Source organism: Octopus sinensis, linkage group LG11, assembly GCF_006345805.1.
Source record: "Octopus sinensis linkage group LG11, ASM634580v1, whole genome shotgun sequence".
Lineage (NCBI taxonomy): Eukaryota > Metazoa > Mollusca > Cephalopoda > Octopoda > Octopodidae > Octopus > Octopus sinensis.
Genome location: NC_043007.1, coordinates 18,159,099 through 18,177,970, shown reverse-complemented (window position 1 = coordinate 18,177,970; position 18,872 = coordinate 18,159,099). Strand labels below are relative to the sequence as shown.

General features: G+C 39.0%; 1 protein-coding gene across 1 annotated transcript in view; it reads left to right on the top strand.

Annotated features, from left to right (window-relative positions):
- The first annotated feature begins 540 nt into the window (after nucleotides 1-540).
- The window catches only part of LOC115217495, a 94,337-nt gene continuing 76,005 nt past the window's right edge, over nucleotides 541-18,872 (top strand). Inside the window, exon 1 of the mRNA XM_029787205.2 lies at nucleotides 541-762. The gene's annotated coding sequence lies outside the window, so the exon portion shown is untranslated. The remainder of the gene's footprint in view (nucleotides 763-18,872) is intronic.

Genomic DNA, 18,872 nt, shown 5'->3' with positions numbered 1-18,872 from the left:
TCCGTTCCTCTCTCCCTCACTCTTCATTCTAAAACAGAGACGGCGGCGGCGATGGCGCCGATGACAGCAACAATAACATTCTGCAGTTCTTTCTCGTCATCCTCCATCTCTTCTACAATTTAACTGAATCCTTTTCTGTCAGTCTCTCCTCCTCCCCTTTCTCCCTTCCCCTCTCACTCTCTCTCTCTCTCTCTCTCCTTTCTTATTTCAAGATAGTGACAGTGGAAGTGGTGTCAGCAACAATACTCTGCAGTTTACCCACTCCTTCACATCTTCTGCTATCTAACTATCTCAACCTCCTCTTCCTCTCTCTCTGTCTCCTCTCTTTCTCCTTTTTTTTCTCTCCTCCCTTGCTCTCCTCTCTCTCTCTCTCTCTGTTTTTACTCCCTTTCTATTCCAAGATAGAGTGGAGGCATTCTCAGCAGCAGCAGCAGCAACCCCAGTCTACATTACTTTCTCCTCCTTGTTCTTTCTCTCCCTCCCTCCCTTCCTCTCTCTCTCTCTCTCTCTCTCTCTCCCTTCATCTCTCTCGCTTCCCCTCTCTCTCTCTCTCTTAATAGTCAGAGTGACAGTGGAAGCGGTGAACATCAGCAGCAGCAGCACCGCGTGTTTAGAAATCATTGTTTTTACGGAGACAACAAACGTACGATGAAGCGATGAAATGATTTCTTCCGTCTCCTCTCTCTCCTCTTATGGAGCGCACATGCCTCCAACATGACGTATTTTGTACAATGGCTCTCATACTGGATACCTCACAACATAGTAAGTTGACCAGCTATGATTATTTTTCAAGGGGAGCTTCCTCCCCTACTACACTTTTTGGGGTACATTTAAAATATTGGTTCACATTTTTCCTTGGAATTGAAGTTTCAAGAAACGAATGGCTTCAGGGTTCTCAGTTTTACATTATAATTTCACTCTACATCAATGGTTAACGACTATTTTACCAATTTTAACGTACATCTCTCAAACATTTTCTCTTTAATATTCATGTAAAGGTATAACTACACAAGCGTACCCCCCACCTACGACTTTGTTCCTCATACACATACACACACGTGTGTGTTCGTTGCTTTAAGACCATAATTTTTTCTTTCACTTTCTCTTGCGTATGGGAAATGGTTTATATGTGTGTGTTTAAATACCCGCCATTTCTATCCGTCTGTCTATTTCACATGCCGATATGTGTTTCTATATGTTACCCAAGCATAATGGTATAATGTTATATATATTTACTCAAGTTTATAGTTTCATCTTATACACACCGTTGTTTCACATATTCTACATTAGTATCATTTTTACCCATCTACAGTTGCGCATATACCTCTTTGTACCTTTTATAGATGCATTCATATTTATATAACAGACATTTATATAATTATACATACCTATCTGTATATATATACATACATAATTATCTATGCATATGTATATTAATCACACGGACATTCGTACATATGTATGTATATTGTCATGAGGACACCTACATTGTCTACATACATTTCTGTGGACTCCGAACACCTATCTTTATCGCCAGACTTTGTAAAAGGTAGACTAAAACTCCACCTACAATAAATAATTAATATCTTTGTCTTTAATCATCTGTCTTTCTCTGTCATTTAAAATGTTTCTGTTTATGTAATTACCACCATCTGTTTTAGCTGTTTTTATGATAAACCACAAATGCAACACAGCTCCCCCCCCCCTCACTTTCTATGAAAACCATCTGCTTCGATATTTGTCTGGTCTCCCCTCATTTCAAACCCACTTCCCACCTTTTGACGTCACATTTACACACAGCTTCATCACCCCTCTTTCTCTTTCGCACTCTCTCCTTCTCTCTCTTCCTAGCTCTGTCTCTTTCCATCTCTGTCTTTCTCTGTCTCTTTCCATCTGTGTGTGTGTGTGTCTCTCTCTCTCTCTCTCTGTCTCACATGTTTTCATGATGAGAAAAGGAACCGACAATTTTCTACAGACGTATTTCCTACATCCTCTTTCGTCACAAGAGAATCCCATTGAATGATTTGGCTTTTCCTTTGGTCATCATCATCACTTGTCGAGATCAACAGTTCAGTAATAAGAATGACATTTTCTTTTATTAAACAGAAAATAATAATAATAATAATGGTAATGGTTTGTTCCGTTGTCGTGTTTTCTCTGACAGCTCTGTAGTACTTCTCTTAACATCTCAGTTTAGTTGCACAATCTACGTTACTATATTTGGACAGATTCATTTTGGTAGAGAAGGAGACTTGGGAGTTGTCGGAGATTCACAAGAGATTCTTGTAGCTCAAACCCGTCTCCAGCTTGCCTAAATATCTTAGACTGATGACTTTCTTCGTCTATACATCAGTCTAGCTGCTGCCTAATATTCAGCATTACCTGTATGTATTATATATATATATATTATATATATATATATATATCAATTACATGTCTCAATCATTGATCGGGTAGGCCTAACTCGAGAAAGTACTCAATGCATTTCTGATGCAGAATCGATATTTCCTTCATTAATTAGTCGATGCCTGACAACTGTACAATTCTTTCAACACATTGTTGTATTTCTTCAAATGCTAACCTTTGGGAAAAAATACAGTAATATCTTGAAATAGTTGTAATAGATTACCTACTTAATAAATTTTATATGTAACACGTAAAAATATCTATATACGGTTCAAAACTCAAGGAACCTTAGACATCTTACCGGTTGTCTTAAACAGATAATTTCGACCAAGAAACCATAGAAATGATTGAACATCGTTTAGCTTGCCCGTCATTAGAACTAGTCTGCGCACATTTACGAGTTTGCTTGAATTACCAAAAACATAACCCATGGCATCTACTTTAGAGTACCTGTCGAACATGTCACATGTGCCGTTCAGGGTTCCGCTTAGTCATATTATTATTTTTTATTTAATCACAGAAGTTTCAAAACTTTTCACAAGATCCATTGACTTTTGTTCTTAGACTGACCACGTCTTAGTTTCATGTATAAATATAGGAATTAGACAAACCATCATTTATATTATATGTAGAACAAAACGACAAATTAAATTATTGACTTGCATATATATACATACATTAGATGCTCAAAATATTGGCACCAGTATATACCATTATTATAGAGTCAAAGCCTATTTAATGCTCATTCATACGTCGCGTGTCTCCTTTCTTATGCTTGGATCGTTCCATTTAATGTCATCATTAATGGTGGCAGCAAATTCTCAAGTTCCCTTCATCTATAAATATTATTGGAACCATTTGTCTTTCGCCATTGACTATTATTACTAATCTTAGAGAACTGTCATCTGCTATGTCGCTGCATCTAGTACAAAATACGCCTTTCTCTCTCACTCACTATCTATCTATCTATCTATCTATCTATCTATCTATCTATCTATCTATCTATCTATCTATCTATCTATCTATCTATCTATCTATCTATCTATCTATCTATCTATCTATCTATCTATCTATCTATCTATCTATCTATCTCTATCTATCTATCTATCTATCTATCTATCTATCTATCTATCTATCTATCTATCTATCTATCTATCTATCTATCTATCTATCTATCTATCTATCTATCTCTCTATCTATCTATCTATCTATCTATCTATCTATCTATCTATCTCTCTAACTATCTATCTATCTCTCTAACTATCTATCTATCTCTCTAACTATCTATCTATCTCTCTAACTATCTATCTATCTCTCTAACTATCTATCTATCTCTCTAACTATCTATCTATCTCTCTAACTATCTATCTATCTCTCTAACTATCTATCTATCTCTCTAACTATCTATCTATCTCTCTAACTATCTATCTATCTCTCTAACTATCTATCTATCTCTCTAACTATCTATCTATCTCTCTAACTATCTATCTATCTATCATCTAACTATCTATCTATCTCTCTAACTATCTATCTATCTATCATCTATCTATCTATCTATCTCTCTAACTATCTATCTATCTATCATCTATCTATCTATCTATCATCTATCTATCTATCTATCATCTATCTATCTCTAACTATCTATCATCTATCTCTAACTATCTATCATCTATCTATCTATCTATCTATCTCGAGAAGCATTACCTGTTCGGGATAAGCTCTACAGACACGGTTCCAGACACACTGGACCGACTTGCCCGAGATGCGGTCAGAGCGACGAAACCGTTCTGCACGCACTCGTGCAATGTCCAACCATTTCCGACCTGTGGGCTTATGCCGAACGGCTGCTGTCACGTGTGGGACGAATCCGCCTATCGGCCGAGTCTATCGTGAGAATTGCTCCGCCCCCTTCCCTCAACCGGGAAGGCAAGGCGTTTTCATCGTACTGGTGGCCATGGTGAAAGAATGTGTGTGGTGGACTCGAGCGAAAGGATTAGAGACAAACACTTACCTCTCTGGCCAATCGCTCATCAACTTTTTCAAGTACCACTTGAAAAGGAAGGTGAGAATGGAGAGGGAAGTTTTGTGTCTCGCGAAAGATTCAAAAAAGATGGGTGAATGTTGCAAAGATGGTGCGTGCTAGTAACGAAACCATTTTGAGCATGATCCTGTAGATCGTAAAAAAAGAAAGAGAGAGCATTTTTGACCTCATGTGTTTATTTCCTCCCTGACTGGGGTTCCCGTGGTCTTTTCTGTAGGCTTTTCTTCCCACGGATGAACCCAATCTTGTTATATCAATGTTTACACCACCATTATTTCTGTGATACACGATTTTCCTTTTTTTTTTCCTTTTTTTTTTTCCTCCTCTCGATCCCTTTTGATCGCAACCTTACATTTTTTTATTTTTTTCCACCCTCGAAAAGAAAAGCTCTGCATTTGTATTTGTCCCCTCTGTATTCAGCCCTGTGTGGCTAATAAAAGAAAGTTATCTATCTATCTATCTCTCTAACTATCTATCTATCTATCTATCTATCTATCTATCTATCTATCTATCTATCTCTCTAACTATCTATCTAACTATCTATCTATCTATCTATCTATCTATCTCTCTAACTATCTATCTATCTATCTATCTATCTCTCTAACTATCTATCTATCTATCTATCTCTCTAACTATCTATCTATCTATCTATCTATCTCTCTAACTATCTATCTATCTATCTATCTATCTCTCTAACTATCTATCTATCTATCTATCTATCTATCTATCTATCTCTCTCTCTCTAACTATCTATCTATCTATCTATCTATCTATATATCTATATATATATATTCTCATTACTTTAGAAAAAAATTATTGCCGTTTATCCATATTCTGGTAGTTGGAATGTTTAGTTATGGGGGTGTTTCATGGATTGCAATGAAATGATGAAGTGCAAACGGTCTTCCGTTACCTTTCACAAAAAAAATTTGGTTAATCTAAGTACCGCCTTAAAAAATGATGACTATGTACTCTCTCTCTCTCTCTCACTCACCCCACCCCCTGTTATAATCAGGTCGCCAATGTCTGTGGTAATGTGACTGTCTACACGATCGGGTTAACCTGTATCTAAAAGTATGGTCTAACTTCAGTTATCGTGTACAGTTTTCTGATTCTGCTCACCTGTCTGTCTGTCTCTCTCAGTAGTCACTTGTCTCCCATTTCCATGTCTCTCTATCGAACTAACTCACCTTTTCCTTCATACATCTCTCCAACTCCCTTTCTCTGGATACTCCATATTCATCTACAGACCCCTTTCTGATTATCTTGCACACCTCTTTGGTTACTTCTCACTCATCTACACGCTTTCCCGTGTAGTTTAGTCTTGGAATGTAGCTCCCAAGAGTATCTGTTTATATCCATATCGTATTTTATTTGCATTTCAATCAGTGAAGAAGGCAGTGTCCATGTCCTGTAGGGCCTTTGATACTGGTGAGAAAAAGACAATCCTCAAACTGGATTCAATATTAAAAGAAACTGAAACAGCTGGAGGACTCCGGGCCCCCACATTCATTTCACTAGTATAGTGAACCGAGAGAGTGTAGCAACACAAGGAAATACATGCAGTAGATTTGAACTAGTGAACCTCTGACTAGACAGTGTGACACCTGAGCCATCTGTCTTACCATTGTATCTTATTTAATCCCATGTCAACCCAGGTTGAGTACAAATTCAGAAGCATTCCAGCCGTAGCCATATTATTTTTGTTTATGACACTATTTCAAGTGTCTCTGTCTTCCTTTTTTTTAAGCTGTGTGATTTGAGAGGTTTTTGATTTCTGTTTCAATGCATACATTCTGCAAACTGTCAAATGTCGGGTTTCAAAACTGGAGTAAATTTTCTAATTCTGAAATACTCTTTTGTTTCAGTCATTTGACTGCGGCCATGCTGGAGCACCACCTTTAGTCGAACATATCAACCCCAGAACTTATTCTTTGTACTTATTCTATTGGTCTGTTTTGCCAAACCGCTAAGTCATAAGGACATAAACACAGCAACATTGGTTGTCAAGCGATGGTGGTGGGACATACACACACACAAATACATATATATGGGCTTCTTTCAGTTTCCTTCTACCAAATCCAATCACAAGTCTTTGGTTGGCTTAAGGCTATAGTAGAAGACACTTGCCTAAGGTACCACACTGTGGGACTGAACCTGGTACCATGTGATTGGGAAGCAACCACACAGTAATTCTTGTGCCTATATATACATTTTCTTTTCCAGTTATATTTTTTTTCAAAAATCTAAATTTATCATCATCATTGTCATTTGACATCCATTTTTCTATGCTTGCATGGGTCAGACAGAAATTGTTGAGGCAGATTTTCTACGACCTTTCCTGTTCCCAACCTTTGTTTCCAAGAAGGTAATATTTCCCATGGCCAGATATGTTTTTCCATAGAAGCGTAGAAATGAACAACATTGTTAACATAATTTGTGTGACAATGATTTTCATATACAACCATCACATGATGTAAGGACAAGAGCATACATTCACACACACACACACACAATGGCCTTCTTTCAGTTTCCATCTATCAAATCCACTCACAAGGCTTTGATTGGCCCTGCGCTGTAGTAGAAGACACTTGGCCAAAGTGCCACGCAGAGGAACTGACTGGAGTCTACACGGTTGAGAAGTAAGCTTATTAACTGTAACAGCCACACCTGAAGTTGAAAAGAAAATCTGAAGTAGATCTATTTTGTGAAGAAGTTCTAATTTTTTTTTTTCCTTCTGCTTACTTTACATCTTAATTATTTGTACTGCATACTCTTTAATTACTGTGTAATTGGAGTAAGCTAATTCATAAGACTGGGTTTGGCTCAGATATTCATCTTTAGTTCATAAATATTTGAAATAACATTATATACTTGACATAAATTAAGACTAGTTTTCTTTTCTTGGGTTTTGTTCACCATTTAACAAAACATATATTGTGTCTGCTACAAACTGAAAGAAGACCTCAAAGAAAGACTGATCCATTATAGCCCCCAAAATGAGAGATCTTTTATAGCCCCCCCCCAAAATGAGAGAGGTTATTTAACCCTTTAGTGTTCAGATTATTCTATCAAACATAATGCTTATTGATTCCCATTGATTTGAATTAATCATGCATTATCTCATATCTTCAAGATCTTGATGGTGTAATTACTTAATGTAGAATAAGGGTAGGTGTGAGAGCCTGGATCTGGTCAGTTTGAACATAAAACAGATTAAATATTTTGGCCGGATATGGCCGGTTTAAATACTAAAGGGTTAATTCTATAATAACAGGTTTATGGCTCATTCTTTCCACCTTTCAGATTTTCACATGTCAGCCAACATAGCAAAATTAAACAAACACTTAAAAACAATGATACAGACACAAAATATTTATTGTACAATGACTGACTTCCATGCTGGTGGCACGTAAAAAGCACCCACTACACTCACGGAGTGGTTGGCATTAGAAAGGGCATCCAGCTGTAGAGACACTGCCAGATCAGACTGGAGCTTGGTGTAGCCTCCTGGCTTCCCAGATCCCAGTCGAACTGTCCAACCCATGCGAGCATGGAAAACGGACATTCATGTGGGGTACAGTTTATTGAAGCTGAGGGTAGAGAACAGTTTGAATGGAATGCATTAGGAAGAACTAGTTCCCATTCTAAAAATTACAATTGTTGTAATTTTAGGGCCTGTGTTATTGTTCTCCAAAGGATTCCATTATATCGTTCTGTTTGTCCATTCTTTTGTAGATTGTAAGAGTTGGTCTGCTAGTAGATATACCTCATCGGTGCTAGAATTGTTGTAAATCCTCTCACTTAAAAGATGTACCACGATCTGAATAAATATACAATGACATTCCAAAAATTGAGAAGAGTTTTGATAAACACTTTCATAATAGTTTTGTTAGTCAAATCTACATTGTGGAAAGCAAAAGGGAACCTCAAGAATTCATCCACAATATCTTTTTTTATATTTAGTTTTTTTTTATATATACAGGCGCAGGAGTGGCTGGGTGGTAAGTAGCTTGCTTACCAACCACATGGTTCCGGGTTCATTCCCACTGTGTGGCACCTTGGGCAAGTGTCTTCTATTATAGCCTTGGGTCGACCAAAGCCTTGTGAGTGGATTTAGTAGACGGAAACTGAAAGAAGCCCGTCGTATATATGTATGAGTGTGTATATGTTTGTGTGTCTGTGTTTGTCCCCCCCCACCTTACTTGACAACCAATGGTGGTGCGTTTACGTCCCCATAACTTAGCAGTTCAGCAAAAGAGACCAATAGAATAAGTACTAGGCTCACAAAGAATAAGTCCTGGGGTCGATTTGCTTGACTAAAGGCGGTGCTCCAGCATGGCCACAGTCAAATGACTGAAACAAGTAAGATAGAGTAAAGAGTAAGAGAGTTGAGAGATCCCTTAAAATCAAGACCTAGTCTCTCAAAAATCTAAGTACCTTTTATCACTTGAGCAGATATTCATCATCATCATCATCCTTTAGCTTCTGCTTTCCATGCTGGCATGGGTTAGACAGTTTCACTGGAACTGGTAAGTTGAAGAGCTGCACCAGGCTCCAGTCTGTTTTGGCTTGGTTTCTACGGTTGGATGCCCTTCCTAACGTCAATGTATTGTATTATAAAATCTTGGTCTTTATCTTAGTGCATGTAGAACATAGAGAGATCAATCTTTTGATTTCCTCTACAGAATATAGATGTCTGGCATGCACAAAATGAAGCATCATAAGGATGACACAAATCCTTATGTAGTCTGTCTATAGTACATCTATATCTCACTTCACAGCACAGATCTGAGGCAGATTGTCAGCAACAGCATTGGCCTATAAATAATATCATACTAAAAACAGGAGAGGTCTATAGGCGCAGGAGTGGCTGTGTGGTAAGTAGCTTGCTTACCAACCACATGGTTCCAGGTTCAGTCCCACTGCGTGGCATCTTGGGCAAGTGTCTTCTACTATAGCCTCGGGCCGACCAAAGCCTTGTGAGTGGATTTGGTAGACGGAAACTGAAAGAAGCCCGTCGTATATATGTGTGTGTTTGTTTGTCCCCCTAGCATTGCTTGACAACCGATGCTGGTGTGTTTACATCCTCGTCACTTAGCGGTTCGATAAAAGAGACTGATAGAATAAGTACTGGGCTTAGAAAGAATAAGTCCCGGGGTCGATTTGCTTGACTAAAGGCGGTGCTCCAGCATGGCCACAGTCAAATGACTGAAACAAGTAAGAGAGTAAAGAGTATGCCAAAGATTTATTTTGCTGTTCTGTCTATTATTAACCCTTTCGTTACCATATTTATTTTGAGATGCTCTGTGTTTCTTTCAATTACTTCAAATATAACGAATTTAGTAAAATAATTTAGTTATTATTAAGCTAGTGTTAGCAACATTAATTGTGACTAAAGTTTGGTGGAAGATTTTAATTTAGGATTTTTGAAAACAAGACTTTTGTTCTACAGAACCAGAGCCGGTTTCAGCCGGGTTGGTAACGAAAGGGTTAAACCTGAAGGCATCTGATTTCTGATTTGTTACCAACAGGAATTGGTAGTAGAGTTGAGTTGTGTCCCTACTTCTTTAAAGATTCTACAATAGGTGTAGGAGTGGCTGTGTGGTAAGTAGCTTGCTTACCAACCACATGGTTCCAGGTTCAGTCCCACTGCATGGCACCCTGGGCAAGTGTCTTCTACTATAGCTTCGGGCCAACCAAAGCCTTGTGAGTGGATTTGGTAGACGGAAACTGAAAGATCCCTGTCATATATATATGTGTGTATATATATATTTATATATGTTTGTGTGTCTGTGTTTGTCCCCCCCCCCCGACATTGCTTGACAACCAATGGTGGTGTGTTTACGTCCCTGTAACTTAGCAGTTCGGCAAAAGAGACCGATAGAATAAGTACTAGGTTTACAAAGAATAAGTCGTGGGGTTGATTTGCTCGACTAAAGGCTGTGCTCCAGCATGGCCACAGTCACATGACTGAAACAAGTAAAAGAGTAATAGAATAGGCTTCCTTTTCCACAGAAAATTGTCTCTGCTCACAAGCTGAAGGTGTTCTTTACCAGAAAACAACTGGGTGTCCTGATTGATATAGGGTGGCAGCAATGGCATGATCTGAGGCATCGGTCTCAACCACCTGTAGTACAGTGGGATCAACAGCTTTTGCACCAGAGTTGACAATGTCTTGCTTTAGATGTTCAAAAACAGTCAGTGCTGAAAGCATCTGGCAGTAATCAAAGGGTGGAGTTTCTCGGCAAATTCCAGAATCCAGTGTGAGTAGTAAGCAAACATGCGCATTGCATGTTTCATAGATGTCGTGTGTTTGTGTTGAGGAAGATCGAGTAGTTGTTGTATACATTTTGTCTTCTTGTCTTGAGACAGCATTCACCCGGGGTGGGTTGAGCTGCCTTCATTCATCCTCAGTGCTGCATCTCTCACAAACGCCAACCAGGCCTGGCGATTTGAGGCTAACGACTGCGTGATCTCCAACCACTCCTTATTCCAGCGGCATTTTGGATTTGGCATATTTTGGATTTGGCATATTCCTCATTTTGGATTTGGTTTAGTTAATCCATTCTTGATCCTGCAGCCAAATGGATTAATACATTTAAGGTTGTGTCTTGCTCACTGCGTCTAAGAATGTCTTCATGTTGTGATCATGGGCACTCTGGTTCTGACCACAAACATTTACATTGTCAATGTATGCAAAGGTGACTGTGACTCCTCCTTTATCAATTATGTTATCAATTATACATTGAAAGCTAAGAATCCGTCTGAATTGGTACACACAATGACCAGCTGCAAATGCAGTGTAAAGCCTCTCTCTTTTTTTTTTTATATCTCCACTCCACTTTATGAGTCAAGTGTACTGAAGACATTGTGTTACTTTTCTGACTGTTTCCTCAATCTTTGATACAGTGTAGGCATCTAACAAAGTATAGTGATTTATTGTCTGTATAATCAATGGCCGTATGGTGCTTGTGTTTATCACTGGATGTAATCAACACCTGAGCCCTCCAAGGAGACTTGCTTCACTAATATCCTCCTTTAACAAACATGTAAAAGCTCTATCTGCGACGATTTCATCTCAATCGAAGGAGAGGGGCTTTCTCCGTCCAGGTTGCGGATCCGTGGAATAAGCTGCCAGACGAGATGGTGAAGATGCCGACGACCGCTCGGTTCAAAGTCTCCCTTGACCACAAGTGGCCTGAACTCTTTACATGAACACCACCCTGTACATAACTCCATGTCCCCCTACATGGCCTTGCTTTTTGCTTTTTGAGCCAAAAATTAACTAACTAACATGTAACCTTAGAATTTATAGATCTCTGGCTGTCCAGAGAAAGTCGTTTTGATTTTACAGTTATGTGTTTGCAATCAGCTCTGAGAGTATCAAAAAGAGATGTCGGTGGGACAGAAGCAGTTGTGAAACCACAGACTGTTGGAATAGGGTTAGTCTTACATTTTTCCCAAGATGACATCACAACAAAGATTGGAGATGATAAAGAATGTAACGAAATCATATCTAATCATTCAAAAATTCTACAATAACTTGGATATATTGTACTAACCTTAAAAGTAAGAAGAGATGTAGCTACCACTAGATGGATTTGGATGTTCCTTGTTAAGGAAGCTTTCCAAGTTTCCTGTGTCATTGGCTTTCCTTCCATTTATTCTCATATCTATAACATCATCATCATTGTTTAACGTCTGCTTTCCATGCTAGCATGGGTTGGACGATTTGACTGAGGACTGGCAAACCAGATGGCTGCACTAGGCTCCAATCTGATTTGGCAGAGTTTCTACGACTGGATGCCCTTCCTAACGCCAACCACTCTGAGAGTGTAGTGGGTGCTTTTACGTGCCACCGGCACGAGGGCCAGTCAGGCAGTACTGGCAACGATCACGGAAAATCGTGGTTTTTTTTTTTACATGTCACCTTTACACCGGCACAAGTGCCAGTAAGGCAACACTGGTAACGATCACCCTCGAATGGTGCTTTATACATGCCACCAGCATAAACGCCAGTTAGCCACTCTGGCAATGATCACCCTCGGATGGTGCTCTTAGTGCTCCACTAGCACGGATGCCAGTCATCAAATTTGATTTTGATTCCGACTTCACTTGCCTCAACAGGTCTTCACAAGCAGTTTCCATTGAAGGGAAGGTACGCATAAGTGGGTTGGTTACACCCCTGGCATAGGCCACAAGGTTATGGTCTCATTTGGCTTGCCGGGTCTTCTCAAGCACAGCATATTTCCAAAATTCTTGGTCACTGGTCATTGCCTCAGTGAGGCCTAATGTTCGAAGGTCGTGCTTCACCACTTCATCTACCTCTTCCACAGGTTCCCTCAACCGCTAGGGTGTGGCACTTTTTCACACAGCTATCCTCATCCATTCTCACCACATGACCATACCAGTGCAGTTGTCTCTCTTGCACACTACATCTGATGCTTCTTAAGTCCAACTTTTCTCTCAAGTTACTTACACTCTGTCGAGTATGCATAGTGAGGTGTGGCAACAGACAGAGTAGCTATTGTGGATACCTCTGCAGTTGTAGATTGAAGTGATTGACCTACTTTGGTGCAATGTCCTTCTTACCACAGTTATTACATAGCATCAACTTGGTGGAACATTTTGACTGGGGATGTCTTTAAACTGCAGAAAAAAAAAAAAAAAGCACTTAGTGATAACTTCTGGAACTGTTGAAGAGTGACCTGAAAGTATATGACCAGTATTTTCCCACTGAGATTTTGAAGGCTTGGCTACAGCTGCATTAATTGAAAGGGGTTATGCAAAAAGTGCTGAGTGTTTTTCAGTCATTTCCAGAGTATATACTTGCTCATAGGCAATCTACATATCTAGAGTGTTACTTCAAGTAAACGTTGCTTTATCTGTGATGAAGAATAAAAGCATCCTTATGCGACACGGCAGTTACTGCTTTAAAGTTAGTGTTAAATAAGCTTTAATATTTGTCTAGTGGTTCATTAAACTCTTGCTTACAAGTAGTCAAAAGATGTCACACATATACTTCATTCTTTGCTTTAATCCTTTCATTACCAACCTGGCTGAAACCGGTTCTGGCTCTGAGTACAAATGTCTTGTTTTCATAAGTTTTGAATTAGAATCTTCCACCAAACTTTAGTCACAATTTATGTTCCTAACACCAACTGAATGATAATTAAGTTATTTTACTAAATTCTTTGTTATATTTAAAGTAATTGAAAGAAACACGGAGCATCTCGAAATAAATACAGTAACGAAAGGGTTAATGCATATAGCCTGCAAAACATTTATAGTGGCATTATGCATAGGCACATCATCATCGTTTAACGTCCTTTTTCCATGCTAGCATGGGTTAGCTGGTTCAACTGGGGTCTGGGAAGCCAGAAGGCTGCACCAGGCTCCAGTCTGATCTGGCAGTGTTTCTACAGCTGGATGCCCTTCCTAATGCCAACCACTCCAAGAGTGTAGTGGGTGCTTTTTATGTGCCAGGCGAGGCTGTCAATGGCCATGATTGGTTGGTGCTTTTTACGTGCCACCGGCATGGAAGCCAGTCAAGGCAGCGCTGGCAACGGCCACGTTCGGATGGTGCGTTTTACATGCCACCGGCACAGGTATCACAACTACAATTTCCATTGATTTTTGATGCTGATGTACCTGACTCAATAGGTCTCCTCAAGCACAGGGTCGAAACAGTGTTTCTTTACTTGCCACCTGCACAGGAGTCAGTCCAGCGGCACTGGCAACGACCAGGTGCCAGTTATCGAATTTGGTTCAATTTTGATTTCACTTGCCCCAACTGGTCTTCGCAAGCAGAGTTTAGTGTCCAATGAAGGGAGGTTGGCATGGGTGCCAGTTGTTGGATTTGGTTCGATTTCAAATTCAGTTTCGATTGCACATTAGCAATATTTTCAAACACTTTTGATGTTACAGTCATCCTCATTTATAATAGAGTTGGAGAGAAATTTAACCCTTTAGCATTCAGATTGTTTTGTCAAATGTAATGCATTTTCATTTACATTTTTGTACCTGAACAGGTACTGCCTCACAGCTTTGAAAGTTTTTGTAACACAGTAGTCTATTTTTAGAATGTCATTGACACACAGGTGAGGTTTGGCTGGTTTGAACAATTTTAAAAAGTTACCAGGTGTAACTTTTATCCTCTGACCTGTTTCAGTAATCTGACTGTGACTACACTAGGTACTGCCTTGAGAGTTTAGTCAAACATATCAACTAAGCGTGAGATTTATTCTATCTATCTCTTTTTGCCAAAGTGCTAAGTTACAGAGATGTAAACCAACCAATGCTGGTTGTCAAGTAATGAAGGGACAAACACTCACCAGATTTCTTTCAGTTTTTGTCTATTAAATCCACTCATAAAGCTTTGGTTGGCTTTGGAAAACTTTGATATCTCCAGAGAAGATTATTTTTCATATCTCTGCATGGATAAAATAAGTAGCAATCTCGTAAGTTAATCCTTTTGTTACCATATCTCTATTAACACATTCTTTTATTCTTTTTATTCTTTTATTTGTTTCAGTCAGTTGACTGCGGTCATGCTGGAGCACCGCCTTTAGTCGAGCAACTCGACCCCGGGACTTATTCTTTGTAAACTCAGTACTTATTCTATCGGTCTCTTTTGCCGAACCGCTAAGTTACGGGGACGTAAATACACCAGCATCGGTTGTCAAGCAATGCTAGGGGGACAAACACAGACATACACACACACACATATATATACATACATATATACGATGGGCTTGTTTCAGTTTCCGTCTACCAAATCCACTCACAAGGCTTTGGTCGGCCCGAGGCTATAGTAGAACAACATTACCTAATGTGCCTTTTCCCTGAATTTTGGGAGATTTTTTTTCCACATTTTTTTCGGCATCGATTTTTCTTCAACTTTGAAAATAGGTAGGAGTTTCATGTTATCAAGCATTGATTCCGAATTGGAAAATTTGTGAAACAAATACTGGGTACTGTTGTGGATTTAGTTTTTATACAGGGAAACTAATGTTAGTCAGCATGGCTTAGGGAACGATGTGGTCTGGAAGTTATTGTTTGAAGCGATCGATGCGGAAACAAACTTACGCAGAATGTAAACAAATCCAAAATCGGGGTTCAAATTTCGTAAAAATTTGTGAAACAAATACTGGGTACTGCGTGGATTTAGTTTTTATACAGGGAAAATAATGTTAGTCAGCATGGCCTAGGAAACGATGTGGTCTGGAATTTATCACTTCCATACCATAACCAGGGCCGTATATTATTTTTTTATCGATTTCTTTAGTTCGGTCAAACTTACGGTGGATTCCAGTATTTCACTTTATTCCACCTTTATGGTACACCTGTTGTGCATTAAATTCAACTGATGATCTAGTGATGTGCACAATTCTTCTTTATCAAAATTTTGTTGCATACCCATTTGAATATTAGTGGATGATTCATTTTCTATGGTGATGTTTAAACAAAATTTTAATATTTTTACCTTTTGCTCAATTTAAAATTTTAATATTTTTACCTTTTGCTAAATTTACCTGGATTTACCTGTAATTAAAGTCACTTTGAGACAAAAGTTATGCAAAAGAATTGATTAAGAACCCTTTCTTTAATTATGTTCCAAATATCACATTAAATATGTTAAGTAAAAAAGTTACAGTTATTTAATGAAACAAGCCTAGATTCATGATTATTTTAGAATTTAATTGAAACTCATGAGGGGTGTATTTTGGTCAGAAATATAGTCACGAAAGGGATCGCATTGTTAGTTGGAGGTTTAGCTTCTACTTTCAGCGGTTCAAACTGCCATGTAAAAGTTCCCTCTTTAGCATGACTATATAGCAAACTAATATGCTGGGGTTGAATATATTGGCTATATTCTATTTACTTAAAAGTGAAACAAAAAAAGCAAAAAAAAACATCCTTGTGTTCAAGAACAAATTATTATAGAGCACGTGCTAACCTTGTTTCTGATCTTTTATTTCAGATTATTAAATTACCATAACATTTAGGATAATGTCATATTGTAATCTTGTGTTGTCCTTTTAATTCATCTATTGTATTGTTTTCTCTAAATGCCTGACCAAGCATATATTTGTGTTTGAGGAGGTTACAACAAACATCCCTTCACACAGAGTAAATAATTATACCTCTGTAACATGTTGAACATAATATGAAAATAGATGTGTATCTGCCAAAGTGTCGTGTATAGTTTTGTTTGCCAATAGAGGAATATATAAGTACTCAATTAAGTCATTCATTAGTATAATAGCAAATGAATACATAGGAATTGGTGATAATTTATTTCATAAATGACTTGAGCTGCATATATATTCTTTTCTTTTTTTATTCTTTTACTTGTTTCAGTCAGTTGACTGCAGCCATGCTGGAGCACCGCCTTTAGCCGAGCAAATCGACCCCGGGACTTATTCTTTGTAAGCCCAGTACTTATTCTATCGGTCTCTTTTGCTGAACCGCTAGGTTACGGGGACGTAAACACACCAGCATCGGTTGTCAAGCAATGCTAGGGGGACAAACACAGACATACACACACACACATATATATATACATACATATATACGACGGGCTTCTTTCAGTTTCCGTCTACCAAATCCACTCACAAGGCATTGGTCGGCCCGGGTCTGTAGCAGAAGACACTTGCCCAAGATGCCACGCTGTGGGACTGTACCCGGAAGCATGTGGTTGGTTAGCAAGCTACTTTATTTTATTTAATTTGACACAAGGGCAGCACACAGATAGCTGCTACGGGCTGGACACAGACATTAATGAATGATGGTGATGGGAGAAGACGAAAGCGCCCGCCGACCCCCGCTTCTCTAAGACAATGTTCTTTTTTCCAATGAGTTCACTTAGACAATGTTTTTTTTTTTTTTTCCAATGAGTCCAAAAATACAAAACGCCTACCTTTAGTAAAGTTCAACAATGGCAGCTGCCAAAAACATGTCAGAGGTTAGCAAGCTACTTACCACACAGCCACTCCTGCTCCTATTTATTTGTATTTTACTTTGTTCCCTAGTTGAGGTTCCTATTATATAAATTACCAGGCGTAGGAGTGGCTGTGTGGTAAGTAGCTTGCTTACCAACCACATAGTTCTGGTTTCAGTCCCACTGCGTGGCATCTTGGGCAAGTGTCTTCTACTATAGACCCGGGCCGACCAAAGCCTTGTGAGTGGATTTGGTAGACGGAAACTGAAAGAAGCCTGTCGTATATAAGTATATATATTTATGTGTGTGTATATGTTTGTGTGTCTGTGTTTGTCCCCCCAGCATCGCTTGACAACTGATGGTGGTGTGTTTACGTCCCCGTAACTTAGCGGTTTGGCAAAAGAGACTGATAGAATAAGTACTAGGCTTACAAAGAATAAGTCCTGGAGTTGATTTGCTCGACTAAAGGCGGTGCTCCAGCATGGCCTCAGTCAAATGACTGAAACAAGTAAAAGAGCAGAGTATATGTATATGTGTGTGTGTCCCCCCAACATCGCTTGACAACCGATGCTGGTGTGTTTACATTCCCGTAACTTAGCAGTTCGGCAAAAGAGACCGATAGAATAAGTACTAAGCTTACAAAGAATAAGTCCTGGGGTCGATTTGCTCGACTAAAGGCGGTGCTCCAGCACGGCCGCAGTCAAACAACTGAAACAAGTAAAAGAGAGTAAGAGAGTAAGTTGTCGCTATGCCATCACTTAACCTTTTAGAAATAGCAGCTGAATCTTCTTCAAAACCTTTTGTACTGTGTTAAAAATGAAAGGATACATAGAATGATGTAGTTTTTGATATACTATGCCTGAATAGAACAAAATGGTCACGACTGAAATGTGTCAAATCATAACTATCAGACAAGTACTGGGATGAGTCAATTGACTGCTCTCCCTCTTCTTAAATTTGTAACCGTAGAAGAAATCAATAATATCAAAAGAATCAAAGGCAAGATTTTGGCCACAGACTTTTCACAACCAATCTATAGAGAATCATTTCACGGTAACTGTAAATAGAACCTTTTCATAGTTGTTTTGTATACGTAAAACACTTGGATAATATGTTGTGTATGTGTGTGTATTGTGAAGGCGCATGGCTCAGTGGTTAGAGCATCGAGCTTATGATCGTGAGGTTGAATCCCAGACCGGGCTGCGTGTTGTGTTCTTGAGCAAGACACTTTATTTCACGTTGCTCCAGTTCACTCAGCTGTAGAAACGAGTTGCGACGTCACAGGTGCCAAGCTGTATCGGCCTTTGTCTTTCCCTTGGATAACACTGGTGGCATGGAGAGGGGAGGCTGGTATGCATGGGTGGCTGCTGGTCTTCCATAAACAGCCTTGCCCGGACTTGTGCCAGAGAGGGTAACTTTCTAGGTGCAATCCCATGTTCTGTGTCATGACCGAAGGGGGTCTCAGATGTGTGTGTATTA